Source organism: Pimephales promelas, chromosome 3 (genome assembly GCF_988280905.1).
Source record: "Pimephales promelas chromosome 3, fPimPro1.hap1.1, whole genome shotgun sequence".
NCBI classification, from domain to species: domain Eukaryota; kingdom Metazoa; phylum Chordata; class Actinopteri; order Cypriniformes; family Leuciscidae; genus Pimephales; species Pimephales promelas.
In genome coordinates, this window is record NC_142771.1 from 39,783,799 (window position 1) to 39,790,000 (window position 6,202).

At 38.2% G+C, this 6,202-nt stretch overlaps 1 protein-coding gene across 2 annotated transcripts in view; it reads left to right on the top strand.

Moving 5' to 3' along the window:
- The first annotated feature begins 931 nt into the window (after nt 1–931).
- The window catches only part of unm_sa1261 (un-named sa1261), a 22,173-nt gene continuing 16,902 nt past the window's right edge, over nt 932–6,202 (top strand). The window contains exons 1-2 of one of the 2 annotated variants that reach the window (XM_089128880.1): nt 932–1,137; nt 1,330–1,411. The gene's annotated coding sequence lies outside the window, so the exon portion shown is untranslated. The remainder of the gene's footprint in view (nt 1,138–1,329; nt 1,412–6,202) is intronic. The other variant, XM_039690633.2, reaches the window with a different exon arrangement.

Consider the following 6,202-nt stretch of genomic DNA (forward strand, 5'->3'; position numbering starts at 1 on the left):
TTAAGCTGCTTTACATCCATCACATAAACAGAACAGCAGAGACATGCAGATATACAGGTGTATAGTGCTCATATGGGCCTACAGACTACAAGTTGCATATTTATCTTCATTCATCATGTGTCTATTTAACTGGTTTTAATATTAACTAACATTGATTCAAAACATTTCGAAATTATTGTTAGATTTTTACCTGTCTTGGGGAGACACAAAGATTGAAAAGTCAATGAAGGACGAAGGTAGGCTAACCATCCTCCGCCTTTCATTCATCAACATTTGATATAGCTAGTTTTAATGATCCTCTTGAGTCTTGACCAATGAATGACCACTTACAATTTACTTAAAGGATGAAATTAATCATTTTATGTGCATTGCAATCTCAAAGTTTCCAGCACAATAAGTGGACATAGCTAAATAAATAGCCAATTTCATTGCTGGTAGGCTATGTAGGCTATTCCCCTGACGTTTCCAATAGCCTATGTCTATCTATGTTCAATTCTTCACATTTAGTAGCCTACACTATTTGTATAGCGTTTTTCACACTTCACATAATTTCAAAGCAGCTTTACAGAAAGTCCACATTACAATTTGAGTGATTTGTTATCAGAGGTAGGCCTAACTGACTAAGTTATGTTTTTGTATTGAATATATGTTTGTATGTTTTTCATGACTGCGGGAACTGATGTTATTATCTGAAAGATTTTATCTGTGCGACTGCATCTCCAAGCGCCTCACGACAAAAGAAATCTGTACGGAGACAGAATGCACCGACTCCGGTGATCCACCGCTCTCTTCTCTGATTGGTCGGGCTTGATCAGCGCGGCCTCGGTTTGCTCTCTGATTGGTTGTATTCGCAATGGGCTTTTGCAGCGCTCGCTCACTCTGTTCTCTGATTGGTCGATTGCGTGGTGGGCTGGAACAGAGCTGTCATTACTGACATCCACCACCAACAGAGAGACAATGGGGCAACAGCAGTCGCTCTGTCGGATGTGTTCAAGAACCAACACTATCAAGGCTTTAAATATATATATATATAACAGAGAGGAGAGCTGATATGCATTGCTGATGGTCTTGTTTTAAACATTGACCACGACGGAATGACACACAGCGGGGTGTTTCGCATCATTTTCTCCCTAAAAGGTAAACATTGAATTAATATGCATATTGATGCACATTGGCCACTGTTATTTGCCAGAACTGCTAGATAACACCGATGCCTTACTTCCTAATACCGTACTTTATTTCTATAAGGTCTATTATAATACTTGTATGTGTTATTACGTATTATTGGTGCAAGAAAACAACCATTATTTTCTTATTATTGACGTAAAGGTCTCAATGCAGCTGAGCCCTTCACTATGTAATCTGCATAGGAAGCAATCCACTGAAGAACAATAGGCTGAAAGCTGCTCGTGTAAGTGAAGTGAAGGCATGCCATTCGCCAGTTACATGGTTATTCATTTACTACTTGTTTTTATATCGCATGCATGGATAGCCATGCACACGCACACTCACACTCACCCACACAAACAAACAAACCCAAAGGCATAAACTGTACATTTAGTGCATGAAACTGAATGTCCTGTTTATAATAACCGGTATTGTTCAGACAGGATTTTGCTGGCTAGATGACAACAAATGTAAATGCTATCTTCATGAGTAATTTAGGGTTATTACAGGGCAGATATAATGTGGGATAGATGCATACAATTTTAGATTTGGCAGTTGAGATTTGACCTTACAGTACATTTACTCAGTATTTACATATTTGTTTAGCCTACTGTGTGTGTGTGTAAAAGAGGTTTTCTGAAGATGATAATCTGAAACTGCCCAAAATAGTGTCCAATGCATGCGACTGTCACTATGTGAGTATTCAGACACACACAGCTGTGTCCTTTGTCTAGATGAGCTCCATTATTTGAATATCCAGAATTTCATCAGTCAGTCAAGAGTCTAGTCTTATAATGTTTAAACTGTGGTGACATTATTTCATTAAACGATGTTTGCGAAGAAACAATCCTGCTTGAATTTCATGAAACCTGAAATTGACCTTAAAATGTAATTGCAAAATTGTGGTCAAGCAACCTTGGTCAGGCATCCTGCAATGTTGGAAATAAGTATATTTACCAGACCTAAACTGAATCTAGGATTATATGACCAGCTAGAAAAGACCTTTCATGCACAGAGACACCCAGACAATACCATTTGCAAATCGTGTTCACTTCCATAATCTGCCATATGTCTGAATGAAACAGTATATTAAAATAACAAATAATGATATCGATTTAATGATAAAAAGTCTCAACTTAGATTAAAGTGGCGTTACATCAAGCGGTTGGCTGGAGGAAGGGTGGGGGATGAAAAAGTGAGAGGCCATTAAAAGGAACGAGGCGGAGCAAGTTATTCTTTTGATAAAAGATTATCAACACAAACGTTTTTATGCACCAGCGCAACAAGACATGCATATATATATATATATACTCGTGCTCACTGTGAAAGCAGCAAGCCTCGAAACCAAGAAACCAAGCCTCGAGCCCCAAGTGTCTCCACTGATCTGACCCCAAGCGTGTACATGTAATGCTTCATAGCACTGTGAGCATTGTGTGTGTGAGTCAACAGAACCAGCAAACAGACCAGCACTAACAGGGATTATAGGGTTTTCTCTAAAACAGTGGTCTCAAACAGTCGAGAGTTTAGCTCCTAATCAACGTAACTTTTTCATTTATCTTTTTGCACCGTCTCAGGGTACGTTTAAAACAACAACGATGTACTAAAAGTGGAAAAAAAAATTCCTTTGAGTTTTTTCTTTGTACAAACGACAGCATCGTCAAAAAGATCCCTGTTCATCACACAGATCCGCGAAAATGACTAAGTCGCTGTATTATTTATGCCAGGCCAGTAGATGGCAATGTCACTTTGTAAAGAAACCCTATAAACCGAACACGTAATACGCATGTGCGTGACATCACCATTTTCACAAATTCACGTTTTTGTAACTTAAACAGACGGTATCGTTTTCAGAAACATGCGCTTTGAATCCCATTTTCAAAAGTTTTCGTTTTCAGGACCCAAAAACGCTTTTGACGTGTAAATGAACGGCTAAAAACGCAGCCTGGGTTGCAAAGTGTTGGACTATAGGCCTATGACACACTTCCTGCTTCCGGAACGCGGAGTAGGGATACAGAACGTCCGGTCAACAGTATTTCTCAATAAGGATTTAGATTATAAGCCCTAATGTCTAAACCATCCGAGGTGGACTGACCACGAGCTATGAGGTTCTCTTTAAGCTCCCGTTGAAGCTATAAGTTTGTATGAAATCAACCTTGTTTAAAGAAAAACATGTTTTATCCGTGATCTTATGAAAAAAAAACTACACTACCCACAATCCTAAGCGTAGCAGCAACGTCTGCTGATTGTTCCAACTCGCTGTTACCATAGAAACGTTTACCTTACTGGTGAACGGCTACAGCTACCTGCGGCTGTTGTTGTAGTGTACCGGTGTGGTGAAGAGATGAGTCCCCCTGAAGAGATGAGTCCCACCTTAGGACCCAAACGATCCGATTGGTTCAAAGCTAGTTTTATGGGTAAACGCTTTAGTGCCTGGTTACAAATTAGAGAAAATCAGTTTATTATAAGAGACGTTTGAAGTACGTTATAAGGAGTCATTAATGTCTTTTAACTTATATGATTCATATACTAGTATATAACCGAAGCTGTAGATTGTAAATTTAAACATTTCTCGTTCTTATTGTTTTTTAGTTAGCTTACAACGTCAGAATGACTAGCCGAGTTAAGGCTGTTCCAGGCGGGCTAGTTAGATGTGCTGCTGTTCCCTGGTTCTGACAACTCCGAAAAGTTTTCGAACATTGTTCAACTAAACATTGTTCTGACGTTTTCGTCCCTGGTTCTGACAACTCTGAAAAGTTTTCGAACATTGTTCAACTAAACATTGTTCTGACGTTTTTGGCGAAAACGTCAGAACAATGTTTTAAAAAGGTGCAATCTTTATAAATAAACCTCAGATTTGAGCTTTAAACAACTATATTCTCGACTTAAAAACTCTTAAAATTACATTTCATGACACAATAACAGTCATATTTTTAAATTTCGCGGACTTTCTCCTCTGCTGTTGACGCAACCTACTATGAAAAGCGCTTAACAAATAAACGTATTACTTGAAAAGCGCTAAACAAATAAACATATTACTTGATTGCAACAAACTGCTTTTATCAAGTTATCGTGAGAACATATTTAGATCAGGCATACTACTGGCATACTATGGGGTCCTAAGGTGGGACCCATCTCTTCAGGGGGACTCATCTCTTCACCACACCGGGTTGCTCTACATCAGGACGTAGACAGCCATACCTCAGCGTTCACGCTTTCCCACTTGAGAGTTTTCATTTATTATTCGAACCACATCGTCATATGTGACTTCAGGCAGGTTGCGGAGAGATTTGGTCCGGCGATTTGGTCCGGCTACTGGAGTCCACCATTGTAAAAGGCTAACTGAAAGAGCCGTATCCCAACTAAAAGACGTACTTCCGGACCGGTCTTCAATTTTTTTTCGTTACGTAGGCCTATAAGCCAAACAAAAAATGACTGATAAGAAATCGGAGGTGCTCAATACAACGTGGAAGAGACAGTAGGAAGTAACTTAGAAGCAATTAAATTAAAGGGTAGTTCATTCAAAAAAATTGAACTCTGTCATATTACTCACCCTCATGCTGATCCGTTTTTTTCTGATTTTCTTTCCTCTGTGGGACAAAAAAAATTTTTTTTATTCTGTCCATATAGGCCTACAATACAAGTCAATGGTGCCTTATAGGGGTGTAACGATACCCTCATGTCACGATTCGATACATATCACGATACTGAACTCACGATACGATATTATTGCGATACTCCAAGGCATATGATAAAAGGATAACACATGTACTGTTGATCAAAATGGTAAATTTGGTTTTACGTTGTGGGTGTAAATGAAAAGATTTGGACTTGGTGCCGGAAACCCAAAGTACAGGACAATAGAGACACCAGAATAACAATATTCATGATTCTGAAGCTGAAAAGAATTATTTTAGATGAACATGCTTTCACTCGGTCACTGACTCGATATATTTAAAATAATGTTGGCCATTTTTACTAGTAACATCGGACATTTGGCATTATCAGGACCCACAAATATCCCGGCCCCCATAGCATTATACATTATAATCAACATTATATATAGTAGTATAATGTAGTACTGACATTGAACTTGATTTTTATTTTGGGTGAACTATACACAATAAATATAGTCACTATCTACGATTGCATTTTTATATTGTGACATAATATATTATTTTGTGAAGCACTTTGTGATTTTTATCTGTGAAATGTGTCATACAAATAAATTGTACTTGCTTACTTTTATTTCTGTCCATATACAATAAAAGTCAATGTTGCCTGATGTAATCTGGACCCTAGCTTTCTGCAAAATATCTTCTAGAAGAAAGAAATGTAGGTTTGGGATGGCATGAGGACGAGTAAATGTTGATGACATTAATTTCTTTCTGAGCTCAACTATTCCTTTAAGGCTTTGGAAAAAGCAATAGTTGCTCAATGACATCCAGTGAATATATTTTAGTATTCTCTGTAAATTCCAGATATTAATTTCCTCTGCGCTCCCGCTACTCGTGCTTGGCGTTGTGATTAATGGAAGGGGGATTTGTCCTGCAAAACCATTCGACAGGCTTATAGATCTGGCCTCCATTCCCTCATAACTCCAATGGCAATTTCAATCTAGTTTTTAACCCTGTCTAGTTCAGTTTTCAGCACAAGACAAATGTACTTCATTACAGAGACTGATGGCAAGAGGTTTTCTGGAAGTACACAAGGTCCTAACACCGTTTTCAGCTGGCGCTGGTGGTTTATCTGTCTGCTACTTCATTTACCATGGAAACAGAGTAAATAAAATGTACTGTCAACAAAAAATAAAACCAGTCTGCTGAGAACTTTCAGTACAGGTTTCTCATGTTAATTGTAAGTTGGTAAGAAAGGTTTTGTATTGCACAAATAGAGACACCATATCTGCACTAGGGAGCAAACTACCCTTTTGGAAAACAAGTGTGCTTTATTTTATTACTTGTATTTTTTTAAATTAAATTACTGAAATAAAAGGCCACTTGAGTGTCTAAGTCAAAAAGATGTCACCCCCAAGGCT